Raw genomic sequence first — 17550 nt, forward strand, 5'->3', positions numbered from 1 at the left:
ACAAAATGCAGCCTATTTCCGCATTTGGAACTGCTGCATCTTAATAGGAAAAAAAAAAGAAAGTGTATTGAAGTTTCACCAAATATAATCTGCCCTGTTTTGGAAAGTCTCCATTGTCCCGATCATTTCCTGTTTTTAGTTTTAGTTGTGGCAGTGTAGAAAGAGTAAATAGAACCAAAATATTCACAGTTATTACAGAAATTGTACAACCTGTATGGTAGTAAACAACACCTTATTGTGTCTGTGATAAATTAAACATAATTTTTTTTGTCAAGGTTAAGTGAATTACTTCTGTCCCCATGGATGCCAGATGTTTTACTTTGATATTTAACTTTCTTTTTTCTCCAGAAATCTTTTGTAAATGTTTTCTTTTTTCAAGAAATCCAGAATTGTTAAAGAGAAAGGAGAAGAAAAGCATTGAGTATATGTTGGCACTTTGCTTGTTAATTTGAAATACATGCAATCAGTTGAGCAAAACTATCTCAGAGTTTGAGTGAAGGAGCAGTGTTGTCTGAGAAGAAATATGAAGTGAGAATTATTCCCCTGCAAGGGAAATTGTCCTTTTGTATATCCCAAAGCATGCACCGAGCTCTAGACATATGAAGAGATACTACAGCCAGGTTAAATAAGGATGAGAAAAATCCTTGTGTTCTCACCTCTTTGAGCAATGATGAACAAGTTTTAACATCTTCATATATTGAACCTGTGTAGGACCTAAGTTTCTTTGGAAGAACAGTGTTAGCAATGCCTTCTGAAAGGAGTCTGCACTGAGGACAGTTTTTTGGTCTCCTTTCTCAGGTGACAGGTGAGAGGATGTGAGAAGACAGACTCAAGTTGCACCAGGGGAGGTTTAGATTAGATATTAGGGAGAATTTTTTCACAGAGGAAGTATTCAAGCACTGGAATAGGCTTCCCAGGGAAGTGGTGAAGTACATCTCTAGATGTATTTAAGAGATGCGTTGATATGGTAGTAAGAGACATGGCTTAGTAATGGGACTCACTAAGTCAGGTTGATATTTGGTCTTGATTATCTTGAAGGCCTTTCCCAAACTAAATTGTTCTATAATTCTACTATGAATTGTAGCTAACTCGTGTATGTTATACGTTAATGAATCTCTTATGGAGCCTGAGCTGAATTTTGATATATCAGGGCCAGGGAACTCTAGAGTATAGTTCCTTGAGAAGATAACTTTAAAATGTCTGCTATCAACTGTTAGGCTAGGTACATACATACCATCACATAGCTATATCACACTAATCTATGAAAAGAAGAGCAGAGAATATGACAGAGATCCTTTTTGTCTTTGCCATTTATTATTAAAAAACATGTCCAGGGATGCTTGAGAGCAGGGAGGTATTAACTTCTGGTAACTTCTATGGAATAGTCAACGTACAACATGCTGCCATACTGCACATCTGCTGATAGCTAAGAATAACTAACCTAAGCCCTATCTGCTGAAGCACTGTAACAGATACTGCTGATATCACAATCCACTCCCAGTTTGATCAGCACCTTGGGTAGCCACACAGCGCTATGGGAATGCCATATCCAAAGTACAAGACAGGAATAAGAGGAAGCATGAGGAGGAGGGAACTGTGGGAACATTAATAGCTTTAGAAAAGGCTTTCATCAAAAGCCTCCCTCTGTTAAATGGGACCTTGCTTATCCAACTCACTGGGGCTGTAACATTACTCACAGCAGTAAAAGTACGTGCTTCCATAGACAGTTGAGTCTGTCTTGTTAAAAATAGACATTTTTCACTAGGATAATGTAAGATAATTAATAACCCTAGTTAGCTTAAAAATCCTTATACTGAAAGTGAAGGTGGTAATAGGTTAGTGTCTTGCTCATTCATTCACATTCATTCTGCAATAGAAGATTTTCACCTTTGTATGTGTTTTTGTTGTTGGTTTTTTTTTTTTTTTTGTGGGTGGTTTTTTGTGATTCAGAACAAAACAGAATTAATATCACCCAATCACTCCTCTATCTCTTGTTATTTCTGCACACCACATCAATGCATATCTGAAGTCAATGTACTAGACTATATTCTTGGGCACTGCTGAGAGTAAGAAACACTTTGAAATCCCAGGAAAATACTGTTCACGGGAGATGTTGAGTTTATTTTTAAAGAGCTTAGCTGTGAAAACGCAATGCAAATGATTTAAATAGTCAGTGATAAATGCTGACAGGAAAAGATTTGTTTGTATAAAGCCAGGAACTTTCCGCTGAGGAAAAGCTGCTATGACTTTGGCATTTTTATGTTGTCTCTCTTGACACTACCAGGGATTGGCATTTTTGTTCACAGGTTTCAGTTCTCTCTGCAAACACTGATCAGCTAAAAATTATGTTGTCATTTAAATGTGGGTATGACAGATAGTCTTATCTCTTTTTTTAATTATTATTTTTAGGAAAAATGATTTTATTAAGGTTAAGGTTAAAGCCAGGTGAGAATTCAATTCTGAAACAGCTTCTGTTTTTTGAAATGTCTTTCATACCTAAGCCCAAATGATACAGGAGGTCTGTAGAGAGATATCTTCTTCCAGAACAATCCAGATTTCTCCTTCTCTTTGCTCATGTCTGACCAGTAACTCCAGGATTTCAGAAATCTGCCAGCCAGACATTTTCCTGGCATCATACATTTCCTCTAGGGATGTGATTAATCAGTGCACTCTAATGATGTGGTATTTTGTCAAAACATATCTCAAAGGCTTTGAGCCAATCTGCTTGAACTGTGCTGTAGTCATGAGTCTCAGTCCTCACCCTCACAGCAAATGCAAAAGTTCTCTTCAAGACCTTGAGAAAGCATCTTCTCTATTTTCTGTTAGAAACATGTTAACAAGAATTGACAATTTCCATATAAATCACACTCAAGGTCAGTAACCAAGTGGGTGGTTCCTGTGGGCTGTCTTGAAAAACAGTAAAGGAGCTTTTTCCCAGCTGGCATGCCAAGCATAATGCTTCTTGCAACCTTGTGGCTGTTGATACTGGCATTTTATGTGGTGCTGAAGCTTATAGCTCTGGACAGGAAACAGACAGCTGTGTGAATGGACAGGCAAGAGATGCTGGTGTGCCATGGGGTAGGAGTAACTGCTGTAGGTAGTATTTTCATCATTTATGATACTAAAGGATACTAAATTGACTTCTGAAGCCAGAAATCATAAGCTTTTGTTTCTTCAGGAGAAATTCACTGCTGGAGAAAAGTGGCAGATTGGCTGCCCTAGAGTTTGGAGTTTTTTTGTTTGTTAGTTGGTTGGTTGTTTTTTTGGTTGTTTTTTTTTTAATCATATAATGGTTTGGGTTGGAAGGGACCTTTAAGATCACCTAGTTCCAAATCCCTTGCTGTAGGCAGGGACACCTCCCACTAAACCACTTATTGAAGAGTAAGTGCCATCAGAACAGCAATGATACATACTTGCTCTCACTGACATCTTCCAATGAGATAAGGCTGCTTACTCACAATCTTTTTCAGTTTTGTGGTTTTGTGGGTTTTTTGTGTGGTTTTTTTTTTTTTTTTTTTTTTTTTTTTTTGCTGTTGTTTTGCTATTGAGATTACCTTCATGGTAGTCATTTTTATTAATGATTCTTTTATGTGCATTTTGTTCATAAATTGAATGTAAGACTGGTCTGAAAACCCACTGGTCTGTTCATTCAGAGGGGTTTGTATGGAGCTCTCTGAATGAAGATACGATTGCTGGCACCTGAAGGACTAATACAACTTAAACATTCTGATGGCCTCCTATCAGATTTGCTGGAATTATTCCTTCTTCAAAATTTAAATGTTTACATTGTGTGCCTTCTTATCTCCCTCAAGCACTTGCAACTCATAACATTACTAAACACCAGTAAGTACAATGAACAGACTCTATGAAACAAGTATTGTAAACAAATAAAAGCTAATTCCTTGAAGTCTTGACCTTTCTATAATTGCAGATAATAGCTTCCAAGTGCTCTGAACACGTTCGGTGACTGCAGTCATTTTTTGAGTATACATGAGAACCCCAGGGGACGGGGACATAGTGATCTGGCCCAGAAATGTCATTTTTTTTTCTAAGTCAAATAACAGTAATAAATGTCATCATTATGATGCTAGATACTGATATTTTTTTCTCAAGTGGTCCATGCAGGAAGATGAAGACTGTACTTAAATAACTTGTATTCTGCTTTTCCAGTCTAAATTATTAACTACTCATTTTGATGTTTTTCTCAACCTAAGTCTTCGGCTTTTATTATTTTATTGGCTGCTTTTTGACTTGGAAGTGATGCCTAAGTGAATGTATCTGTATCTCAGATAACAATCTTCCCCCTCCAGAAAACATAGAGGTATCAGTGACTCATAGAGCCATAGTAAAGCCAGAGAAGGGACCTCCAACAATGGTCTGGTCAAAGATGACTTTTTCCTTTCCTTCTGAGGAAAAGAGTGCTTAAATGAAATCTAGTACCCTGATCAATCTTCTTTTATGTGTTTCTAGTGATGGAGAATCCACCAAATATCTGTGGAGTTTGTTTGGAGTTGTTCTTGCTGTAACAAATTTCTTTCTTAGATCAAGAAGAAGGGACATGATTTAGCGGAGAATTGTTAGGGTAGTATGGTTAGGTTGTGGTTGGACTTGATGATCTTTAAAGTCTTTTCCAACCTGGGTGATTCTATAAAAACCTCTCCCAGTGTAGCTTGTACCCATTTACCACTTGACTCAGTCCAGCCAGTGTTTTTACGATAAGACATCAACATGTTACATATCAGCTGTAAGTAGTTTCCTCCGTTGCACAAGACAGGCATCACAAAGATTCATCCATTCTGTCTTAACATTTTTGACGATATATAGAAACAATATCCATCTTTCCTGGCTAGAGTTTATTTAGATTATATAACAGATTTTGTCTGAGATATTCATTTTTAAGGGACAGAAAGACATTACAGCTTGTTGAGGTATAAGTCCCACCCACATCATAGATGGGGAACACAACAAATAGGTTTAGAAAATCTAAAGGAGTTGCTGGATGGTGACCACTTAATTTATTGCAGTACTTTCCCACCTCAGCTACTTTTTTTTTTTTTTTTTTTTTTTACCTGCCATAAAAATAAAGACCTTGATCCTGTCTCTAACTAGTTTAGTGGGACTTTTTTTCCTCACTATTTTTGTTCTTATTTTTTTACTTAAACCAGCGTTTACATTTATATAAAACGCATTCTTCAAATTTCACTTTAAAATTCAAAGGGTCATTTTGGTGCAACAAAACCACACAGCCAATATTCCCTTGTTTTAAATTGGTCCTTCCTGTTTGAGTTATGGAACTTAGATCTCCCATACACTTTCAAGAATAAATGTTCAGGTATTCAGAGTAATACAGTTGAAGAATTCCCAGAGATTTCAAGAATGCATATTTCCTAAAACAAAAACAAGTTCTGAAGTTACTGGTTGGAATTAGGAGCTAGGAGTCAATGGAGGTTGAGCATAAAATGTAAGAACAAAAATAAAGAAATAAAAAAGTTTATGTACTTCTGAAAAAGCTCATTAGTACTGTTTATCCACTTGGTTGTGCATGAGCATTAACATAACACATGCTTTGTGGGTTGCCTCATATTCAAAAATGAATCCAGTATCTGGGCAGCAGAACTACAGAAGCTGAAAAATGTTACCAATATGTCATCTTCTCCACCCGTTATTAAAGGAGGACCATTTCAAGCTAGTCAGTGATAAACTGTTTTTATTTGTTACATCTGACAGACCCCTTTCCTTTTCCTGAGAAGATTTCTGCAATTCATAATTTCATTTTAGACAACTTAACGAATTTTCTTGTTTGTCTTTTTCGCTTTACTTCTTTTCTGGGCCTTTAATTACAAGTTCTTACCATTAAGACATTGGTCTCTTCAAGACCACGTAGACAGCTGTAACATTCTTCTCTTGCACTGATAGATTTAAAAACAAACAAACAAAAAAAAACCACAGTAATTCATTTGTTTGTTTATTTTGTCTTGTTTTGCTTTACTTAGTAAGTTTACTTGTTAGGTGCCTATGTGCTAACTTCAGAAAATATAAATCTTACTTTGGCTTATAGCTAATAATATGAAATAAGGGTGTGTGGGAAGGTTAGATTGTGTTTCTTTCACTTCCTAAGTTTTATAGTGTATTTCCTCAGCCTCCAAATTATTTTCTACTTTGATACAGGTTACAAAATGAAAATTATGTGGAGGGAATTTGGATTAAGATGTCAAGTCCTATGTGCATTGCACAGAGCTCTGTTTAGATGCTGAGGCTCTAAATACTGGTGGATGCAGAGAGCTATTGCAGTTATACAACTTTATCTGAGGTGGCAAGAGGCAAAAATGAGGCAAAAATGAAGGAGAAGAGTCAGTGTCACTATAAAAGTAATGCTGCACCTTAATATAGTATTTTTGCAGATTGTTGGAGGGTACATCAATCCCTGCAACTTTAAGCAGAGACATATTGGTTGAGACAATTAGGAGAAAACTGTAACACAACAGAATTTTTTTACAAGGATTTCTGGTCAGTTATGGTTTTCTAGCAAGCATTTGGCTCATCACATGCAACAAATTCATTTGGGAAATTTCACAATGTAAACACTGCAGCACTTACTCTTTTCCCTCATGCTTAGAAACAGTAGATGGGCTAGCTTCAGAAAAGAATGGTCTACCAATTTATTGCTTGATGAATAGACTTTTTCTACCTGATTGCTGTAGGTCCAGCCTTGTTATGATATCAGGAAATGAAGTGAAGGAGAGTGGAAGAGCAAACATATGTATTTCCCTCTTTGCCTTTTCCATAAGTGTTTTAAGGTAGGATTTAATGCCAAATACTAAATAACGTTGTTTGTCAGCTTCTTCAAAATAAATCCACCAGTTCAGCCATCATTTCAACAAGGCGTTGACAGCACTACAGTGAATTTAAGTAGCAAATGGTTCTGTTCACCTGACTTAATTAATTTTTAGGATGTTCCCTAAGAATGTCCTAGAGATCTTAAAATCACTGGGGATCAGCATGTTGAGTTCCTATCTGTTGAGTCTAATGGCTTGAATTGAACTGGTTGGGGCAAAGTTTGTGCAGAAGACAATCCATCTTCTGTTACCAGACAGAGTAACAGATCTGAAAACAAAGTAGGGAATAGGGATTTTGTTTGGTTTTTGAGTTTTCTGGCTAATGTAAAGCACTGATTCCAGTACCATCTAAAATTCCAGAGCTACTTGAATGAATCTAGTCCAAAGTTTAAAACCTTGTGGCTGGAGCAGGCTGTGTGTCTTATCCTATACTGAGCTCAGTGATAATGTACTAATAACATTTATTTTAATGAATAAAGATTGCACATGAGGGCAACTGGCTGACATTTGCTCATCTTCTTCGGGAGAACAGTCATTTATGAAAGATTTGACATTTTTCTCCTTTTTTATCTCCCAGTAGGGGATAAATGATCCCTTTACATCTGCAGTGGACAGTACTGTTGACTAATTTTATAGAGGAGCCACAGTTCTTTTCCCTAGCAGCTCCAGGAGACTTAAAAATAAAGGTCAGAACTTCTTTATGTTGAATTTCTGTTGCTTTTCATTGGACTCTTGAAGGTTTCACTGGCCAGTTCCTACCTGTTAATACTTGAGTCAAATGCACTTCTTGCTTCTTTTCTCAAGGTCAGGCAGTTATATTCAGGGAACTTCCATAAAGCCTATTTTTATATTAGAGGAAACTGTCTTGCAGCTGCTCTCTGCTCACTAAGTTCCCTGAAGCATAAAGACACTTCTAGGAAAGTTGCAGGCATATATAAGCCCATCAAATTCACTTCTACTTCTGGAATTTAAACTGATGCATGGAGTTGCAATGTTTAAGATGGAAGGTGTGTCAGTTAGAAAGCCAATATTAGTGTTGATGCTTTAACAGTAAAATTAAAAATACATATTCTGGAGAAATGCATTCTGACCTTTCATTTCCCCTTACTAGAACAAAACATTCAAGTCTGGATTCATCTTGTCTGAGTAGTCACTTGAGCCTGCACCTTTTAAAAGACATTCGACATAAATGCCTCCAAACGATAACTCCATATTGAGCTATGATGAAAAGCTCATCTCATTCTGCTGACCATTGAAAGTGACCTTATATTAATCTGCATTCAACTTTACTTCCTTACTCCAACTCTCCCTAACTATTCAAGAGCTAAATGTAATTATATAGATTGAAACCTACTGAAGATTCACCTGATAAAATTGAAACAAAACACTTTTTTTCTCCTATATGAAATTGTTTGGAGTAAATAAGCGGGGGGAGAGACAAGAGAATATTTTAGTTCTGAATATGATTTTCTATCTTCATTCTGTATTAGAGATGCTCTCTGTTTTCTGTCCTGAAAAAAATTGCATAGATGAGGAGAAAAAGGAAAATCCAACTTTTAAGTGCAAACACACAAAAAAAAATTGATTTGGAATAAAATGGAAAACCATTGTGAAATTTCAGTGAACTTCTGAAAACTGAGGAAGTAAGTTATTTTCATTAAAAAGTATCACAAGTCTTCTTCAAATATCAGTTTTGTAGGTGAAGTGGTAGGAACAGAGGTGGTCAAACCTCAAAAAAAGTGAGAACCCATAAATTAAAGAACTTCTGCTAATAAAGACATGAGCAAAGGTCTGCGTGGTGCTTGGTAATCTGAAACTGCAAAACAAATATTAATTTAGGAGAATTTTCAATATACATCAGTCAGTCAGAATGAATACTAATGTGATATGAGGATGAAATGAAACTTAGGCTGTAAGTCAATTACAGGATCAATGAAGAAATTGCTTGGAAAAGCAGGAAATTAAGAAGGCAATGTGTTTTAGACAGGTATTTAATGTACAGGATATTAGGGCTACCTGGAGATGACCAGTACTGTCAGATACTGTGATGACATGGAACAGCCCATATTACTGTTCTAACAAGCAATGATAACATCCACTCTGTCTGAGGAGAGGACAGGGTCCTTCTCATGCCTTCCTGCCCCCCATCCACACCCAGTCCAGGACAGAGACTGCTCCAAAGTCCTTGTGGTGATTGCAGGCTTAAGAAAACCCAGTTACAACTTATACCTTTGAATGTACCATGTCCTCCTTTCTTTTAAAAAGCTATGAAGTCATATCTGAGATGATGTACTTTCATGCTAGATGGCTCGTGGAATTGAAAGCCCCTATCAAATAAAATTGATCAAAGTAGCTGTAGAAACCAAACCTGGCAGCAGCATGTCTCTTGGGTGCATTTTATCATCAAGTACTCACAGAGTTACAGACTTAAACTGGCCCCACCTAAGAGAGCCTTTGTGAGGGATTCTGCTGTGCAGCGATAGAGACGGTGGTAAATAGCATTAATGTTGAGTGACAGTTGTGCCCTATTTTCCCATACCACCCAGCTGTCAGTCAGATACCTTTGTTAAGGTGATTCCTTGGCCCTTGCATCAGGCTGAATTTTGGATTGATCATACTGTGCTTAGTCAGAGGGAAGAGGTCTATATCTTTTGAAGCAAATAGGCTGGAAAGTTCAGGTTCTATACATGGGAGAGAACAGAAAGAAAAGGAATGAGCATCTGCAAAATCTGGCACACACAGGATTCACACAACTAGACATAATCCAGGAGCAAGAGGAAGGGTATACTTCAGTAAATAAGCTACTTTGTTAAAATGTAAATGACACTAGAGCTATGGAATGATTGCCAGCATTCCAGCTTACTCTGGAAGATGATGGTAAAATATGATTGACAGTTTCTAATGCTGTTTAAATTATCCTTTTGTTCAGTATCCCAAATAGAAAGCTATTGGCTGTAGAAAGTGTTTATTAAACCAAAAAATGAGCAATTCAAACTCTTGCATGAGCCACAGTAGTGATAAATGAGGAAGAATAGAAATAAAAACAGTGCTAGTGGTGGTAATATTATTTTCATAAAGGCTGAAAAGGGACATTGCTTCTATAATCTTAAACATAGGGGTTTCCATAATAGGGAAATACCTGAAAGGTTATAGCAGGAAAGTGTAGGTGTTGTAGCAGCATTAAATCAGTATTTCATTCTGGACCTACGAGGGACAAAATTGAAGGTCAAAACACTGCCTTATTCTTCTATGTGTGCATGTGATTGTTGGTGCAATTCCTTGTTCGATTAGCTAAAATGCTTTGAGATATGCTATGGTTACTGGCACTTAATAATGTGAGATGTGGTCATTTTTAAACGTTATTTTATTACTGTTGTAATAAGGCTCTAGAAATAGACGCATCAGACATAAATTAGCTTTGCTCTGTTGACTTTTGATTTGGTCATGCCAGTGAGCATCACTGAAGAGTAGTTTAGCATCTGGACCCAGATATAAGGACAGGTTCCTACACACAGGGAAAATATGTTTCTTTTTTACTGGAGATATATGAACATACCAACTTTTCCCTATGTTTTTTTTGTTGTTGTTGTTTGTTTGTTTGTTTTAAGATGTACAATGAAATGGATAATTATCTGTAAAATAGCAAGCATTACATTTTTATATATTCAAAAGTTAGTAGTTCTTTTTAATATTTTCATCAATAACTTTGGATACAAGACTTGAAGGTAAACTGAAGAAGTTTGCAAGTGATACTAAACTGGGAAAAGGTGTTGACTCCCACAAGACTAAAGAGATCTTGTGGAGAGATTTTGACAAATTGGAGTTGGGTAATCACCAAACCCATTATGATAAACAATGCTGGATCCTGCATCTGGGATGGGGCAACCCTAGGTATATGTATAGACTGGGGAATGAGAGTCTGAGAACAGTTCTGTGGAAAGCATTATGGGGGTTCTTGTTGACAGCAAGTTGAATGTGAGTCTGCAGTGTGCCCTGACAGCCCAAAGGGCCAACGGTACTCTGGGGTGCCCCACACCCAACACTGTCACTGGGTGAGTGGAAGGGTTGTCATGCTCTGCTCTGCACTGTGAGATCTCACCTCAGGATCCAGGAGGTGGGCTTAATGATTCTTGTGGGTTCCTTCCAATTCGGGATATTCCATGATCCTATCACGTTTGTTATGAGATAAAGCTTTTTTTTTTCTGCACTCTTCCATATGAATTATGAAGCTTGTGGTGTTGTTCTAAGTATCTTGAGATCATTCATCATAACAGGTCAGGAACTTGCTCCACTAATATAGGAAGACTTGCATGGGGTGAGAGGCTTAGCTAGGCTGGCAGGTGGGAGCCCTTTACTCACCAGAGCTGAGCCAGAACCTCTAAAAGGCTCCAGAACGCTTCTGGCAGCAACCTGGCTTTTCCTTTGGAGGTTCAGGAGTGATTCCAAGGCGTCCTCTGGGAAGATGGTAGCTTCCATTTTCTAGCAAGTTCCAGCTCATCTGTTTGCTTTTTGATCTACAGAAATTCTCCATGCAGTTTCTATAGCACAAGGAATACCTCAGACTCCATAGATAGGTGTCATTTCTGGCCTGGGTGTTGAGGCAATGTATTCCCGCACAGAAACAGCCGCGTGTCAGTAAGGGGGCTTAAAATTATTATTCCTGCACACACTATCTGCACTGCCTGGGGATCCACTTCTTCTGGATGAAAAGAGCTATAAATGTAAGGTATTATTAGCACGTGGCTTTGTAGTGAGTCACCCTCAGGCCACATTAAGGTTTTTGATGTTTCTCCGTTGCAGCCTCTGAAGGGGATCTTAATATGATTTCAAAAAAAAAAAAGAAAAAAAAGAAAGAAAAAAAAACCACACAAAAAATGAAATAAAGAAGCTTCTTTAAAAAAAAATAAAGAAAGCGCTTGTATTTTAATTTCTGTTTGGAGCTGATGTTTTGCTAAGGTGCAGAATGAACATCTTGATTATTCTCTTTTAAAAATGACCTTGATCATTTAAAAATGTAAATTAGAATAAATGATCTAGTGACCTTTTCATTGAAGTCTCCAAAGACCTGCAAGGAGCCATCTCTGTCTCCTAGTGTTGCAGCAATACCTCCTGCTAGGGAGTACAGTATCAGGCTGTGTTAAAAATACTCCAAGGGTGATATTGATGAGGGGAAACTCATTCTTTACGGCCTTTTTAACATTCAGCAACAGCATAAGTTGTTTGTTTCCTCTGTGTTGGAAATGTCAACAAATGTCACCCAAGTTCTTTGTTTTCCTTTCTTATCTTTTGACACATGATATGATATGTGTGTGAGAGTGTAGGGTATATTAATAAAGGAGGTTTATTCTCCAAAGAATTAATAGTGTGAATGTTAGACTGTACTGAAGAAAGGTTTCTTCTACTAGTTTTGCCATTAGAAAAAAAAAAAAAAAAAAAAGCCAATGCTCTACAAAAGAATTACTGAAGAGAGAGATCAAAAGAAGACCTATCTGCTCTTAGTGGTCTGTCCTTCCGTTAGTGTGGGGTCACTCTTCATTAGTCTAAGATTCTCCTTCTGACGAAGTGTTAATATGCTTTGGCCAGACCATTTAAGAATGTTCTTTAACAGTGTGATCCATGTTGCTTTCCTGTGAAACTACATCAAAATTCCAGAAAAGCTTAGCTCTCTTACATAACTAAATACACATACATTTTATAAGTGACTTAGTTCCCCAAAAGTGAGGTACCCAAGGGTTCTCAATGACACTAAGAGCCTGTGGGAGCCTTAGTTTCTTTTCTGAAACTTGTCTGCATTTCCTAAGTGGCTACCAGTTGTGTGTTTATTTATTTGTTTGTTTTTATTATAGCCTTTGCCTCTAATGAAATTTATGGTATTCAGTTTAACCTTTTAAAAATTAATATACTATACATTGTATTACTACGTTCATAATAGAAAGAAGTATAATGTGACATTTAACATTTTTAAGGCACTTTTTGTAATAGTATAATGTTTTAATTATGGCACTGCTGAAAGGTCTCCAAATCAATTGGAATTAGAATTAGAACATACAGTGTGAATGCACAGGAAGTGACAATTCCAGCCCAAACTACTTTCAGATATGTTGACAGGACGGAAATCAATGAGGGGTTAAAGTCTTTGTTTTCATTTTAAGTACAGAGAACTCACAGAGAAAAATATTAACAGACTATCCAAAGGACAAATACTAGTAGTCTTTGGCAAAGCTGTGAAAATAAGTCCCTGTGCATGACAGGATCATATTTTCTTGTCATCTTCATCTATCTTATATGTACTAAATTTTGATGATTTATATACCTCTGCAATGTGTTAAGCAATTCTTTTTCATCTCAAAGTCACACATTTCAACTATTTGTAGGCAGTTAGTCATTGCTATATATATTTCATTTTTATTTTGCTTCTGTTTTTTGTTGTTGTTGATTTTTTTGGTTGTTTTTTTTGTTTTTCTATTATACCAATCCGTCACCTGGAAAAAAAAAAAAAGTTCTGTTAAAACATGCCTACATACATCTGTGAAAAGATTTAGAGATTGCATAGCAGTGATGTGCTGACTCCTAGGTGCAATGTGCTCTGACTGCTGCCAAGGTGAGACATGATGGTGAGGTTAAGCTGCAGGCATGCAGCCTCATCTCCTGCCTTTGCATTCACAGACCCGTGGAAAATGCACAGAAGCGTGGATATGAAAGGCCAAATGCATATCTCATCACTCCAAGATTCTTAGTTTCAGGTGTCAGGAAGTTCCTGAAATGAATCAGTTTTTGCATTGGTATAATTTTTAACAATTACAATTAATAGAGGGTTAAAAATAATAATAATTAAAAAAAAATCATCCTACGGGAAATATAACAAGTGTTGTATAATTCTTCTGTGTTCCATTAATTTTCGTCCACCTAAGAACACCCTCTTAAACCATCACAGTTAGCTTTCACCTTGTTTTTAGCACTGTTGGAAGGGAAACTTCTTCAAATTATACGTATGATTGGGAGATTCAAATGGGCAATCTCATCTGAGCCTAGTTCCAATGAACAAATTTGGTAAACTGAACCAGTTTGTCCTCTTTTTTTTTTTTTTTTAACAACAATTTCCAATGTGAAATGATTAACAAAGGGCTGAATGCTGAAGTCTTTACCTGTTCTCAGCTACAACAAACCTGCAGTTGATGTATAACTCGAGTCAAGGAGTCAGTCCTCAGTGATTATCTTCCATGTTTGCTCTAGCAAACCTCTCATTCACTTTGTTTTTATCCAAAGAATCTCGGGGGCTGCTTGGTAAGATCAGTCCTGTCATTAAAGCCAGCAATCTGCTATAGCAATGACAAGTTCTAGCAAAGAACCAGTAAAAATTGTTCAATTAAGAAATGCTGGAAAATAGTGAATTAGGCACCTGAAATTAAATGAGGCCTTTTTTATTTTCTCCCAGCTTTGTCCTTTGATTGATCTTTTCTTGAATCTTGATTAGGTATCTGCACAGTGCGAGAGTATCTGAATCTGGAGATGTTTGTTGTCTTGCATGATTTCTGACTCACTGATAAAGAAACAACACTTTTACTGGATCTTAAGGATGGCAGATTCCTACAAATTAAGGGCTCCTATGCAATAGAAACATTATTAAGAGAGGCTGGATTTCTTTCATGCTTCAACAAAACAATTGTCAGCTTATGAACAGTTTTACAGAGGAATTATTTGGGTGTAAGATGGCTTTGACACAGAGGCACAAGTTTTCTGTATGTGAGAAGAAACATGCAGTAAATACTTCAGGCTTGTATGTCTCTTCAGCAATGATGTACTCAGTTCCACAGGTGGCAACAAATTTGTTTTGTTCTCAGAGGCTCATGCACTGCAGAGCAGTGCCACAGTTCACAGCTTCTCCTGAAAGCTGCATCACTGATGTAGGATTTTCCCTTCTGTTTGCAGATTTCTTTTTGGCTCTCATCTATCTTGCTTCATTGCACTTCCTGACCATGGAGATATTTCTGTACATCTGGTTAGGTTCACACTGTTTTCTGAATGTTTGTCATGCCCTTGCTGCGTTCTGTGGCTCTTTACATTATGCCAGCTCTAAAGATTGAGATTTTCTTTGGATTTTGGAATTCTTATTTTATATTCTGAGGTTTTTGTCTTTTCTATTCTTCTTTCTGGAAAGTCATTACTCAGTGTTATTTGAGGCTCTTTACCTTTTGCCGGTGAAAATTTCTATCTTCAGGCAAAAGGCACTGCTTCAATGGACCAAATGCATGGAACCAAGGCAGAAAATATGGAACAAGCCAGAGAGACACAACTGCCTAGCCTTCATTTGTCTTCTTGCCATAACGAAGCTTATTTTATCATTATTTTCATGTTCCTCCTTACAGTGGTGAGCAAAGATCTTCATTCATCACCTTGCTACTCTGCCACCCATATGACGGGCTTAGGAAAAAGTGAGATGATGACTTCACTGCAGCCATAATTGTCATACATTAAGAAAAAAATAGAAAATTAAAATGTTGAAATTTTAATTGATTTCCAAAGTGGACAGTAAACACTAATGAGGGAGTTTAGGATCCTTGCTGCCCATCATTTGGTTGCAATCATTCTCAGTCATTTTAACAAAGGATTGATTTCTAGCAATAGCTTTACCATAATTTATCAGCCAGCGTAATCTGACCTCCCCTTTGTGTCTGGAATATTGATCCATTAAAGATGACTCTTCTTGGCTCAGCAGGGTATCTCAGCCAGGGCTACAAAGTGTGGCGGATGGAGGAAATTTCTAGTTTATGTTCTGAAGAGAGGTACTTCCTGAATAAAGTTCAGTTTGATAGCATCATCTTCACTAGAAATGATTTTCCTTAAGAATAAAGTACGTTATTAAAAAATCCACTAGACTAGTTACTATTCTTCATTATGGTCAAAGTGGTGTGTAAGAGACTACAGACAGCACAAGGGCAAAAGCTGTTATGGCTATGCTCTGAGATCAGGTCTGCCCTTTAAATGTGTAGTGTAAAAGTATGTAATCAGTTTACATTTCAGAATCAAAGAATATTGAAGGTTGTAAGGCAGCTCTGCAAAAAAAATTAATTCACTTGTCTTATTAAAGCAGGGTCAACTAGAATAGGTTGATCATAACTGTGTTCTGTCATGTTTTGACATGGAAATCTGTACTGGAGTTCAGCTCCAATAGGAAATCTGTATTGGAGTTCAGCTGCCCTTAAGGTAAAATAAAATTTAAAAATTGGTGGGTATTTTATGTGTTTAAATGAAATTTCCTGTATTTCCATTTATGCCCATGTCTTCTTGTCCTGTCACTGGATATCACTGAGCATAGTCTGGCTACATCTTTTTTATTTCCTGTGATTATGTCTTTTAAGGTCCCCTTAAGCGTTTTCTTCTCCAGACTGAACAGCCTCAGTCTCTCAGCATGTTCTAATAAGTATTTAAAATTTTCTGTTCTCCTTTTTTTTTTTTTTTCTTTTTTCCCTCACATACAGTATACTGGGAGGAACAATTTTCCTCTTCAGTTGTTGGAGAAAATATAGAGGGGGATGACAGCCAACACAGAGCAAACAAACTGAATTATTGGCCTAACTCTTAGCTCAGTTGCCTGCACTTTGTTTCCTTTTCATTTGCTCCAGTTTAGCAACTGCTGTTAGAGAAGAAAGTGAGAGACTTCTTGGCATCTAGCACACCCACAGTGCATCCTTACTACTGATAAATGGGAAAGCGAGCATGAATATACTCCAGTGCGTGTCAGAGACCCAAGAGAAATCGAGTTATTGAAAAAGGAGAAAGAAGAAATTATCTTAATGAAATCAAGAATTACCTTCAGAGGTGGTTTTACTGTCATGATCATTTAGTTCTCTTCAGCCAGCTCAGAGGTTTATGATGATTGTTTGAGCAATAAATACCCAATAATGTCCTGGCAGTGATACCCTGCAGAGGACCTGTCATAGAAGATATATTCATCATCTCTATTATTATTGTCAGTAAGCACCACCGGGTCCCTCTGTAATCAGAGAATTTAGATGCTTGTGAGACTTCATTCCCAATTAGCACGGTGGTGTATGTTGGTCAGGGTTTCTTTACCCCTTTTTTTCTGGCTTTTTCAAGAAATCTGTGATTCAGAGGCCCATGCCTTGAAATCTTTACTCACTTTTACTCATGCAAACCTCCCACAGATTCTGACAATTGAGGCTTCAGGACTTAGTCCGGAAGAAGGAGGGGACAGATGAGTAACATCCTTACTAAGCCAACCAGCATGAGTGTGACAATCTTAGTTGGGAAAAATTAGGCAGGTGAAAGTTGTTTCCTGCAGGATAAATGCTTTCCTCTCCTTCCCCACTTTTCAAGTCGTTGTTATGGGGATACATGCATTCTTGCAAGTGAGAATGAGTTGGGTGTGTGTCAAGGAGATAAGTTTCATCAGGAGGCTGGGTTGAGCTGGAGCATTATAAAATAATTATGAAACTGAAAGGTGTTAGGACATGGAGTTACTTACTTGAGGTAAGAGATCTGCATCCTGGGTCATTTAGACATCACTGGGAACAGTGGGACAGTAGGCTAGATAATCCAAGGGTTATTATTTATGAATTATGATTCTCCAATTTTCCTCATCTCTTCTGTTATATGATTTTTGTGATTTTTCTCTCTTATTGGTCATAAGTATACAGATAGCATAAGGGAGGAAAGACTAATTTTCAACCAAGTTTAAAAAATTAATACAAAC

The 17550-nt window shown here is 37.1% G+C and overlaps 1 protein-coding gene across 2 annotated transcripts in view; it reads left to right on the forward strand.

Annotated features, from left to right (window-relative positions):
• The window catches only part of LRFN2 (leucine rich repeat and fibronectin type III domain containing 2), a 146289-nt gene that overhangs the window by 76659 nt on the left and 52080 nt on the right, over positions 1-17550 (forward strand). The gene's annotated exons all lie outside the window — the stretch shown is intronic.

This window comes from Gallus gallus, chromosome 3 (genome assembly GCF_016699485.2).
Source record: "Gallus gallus isolate bGalGal1 chromosome 3, bGalGal1.mat.broiler.GRCg7b, whole genome shotgun sequence".
Classification (NCBI taxonomy): Eukaryota; Metazoa; Chordata; class Aves; order Galliformes; family Phasianidae; genus Gallus; species Gallus gallus.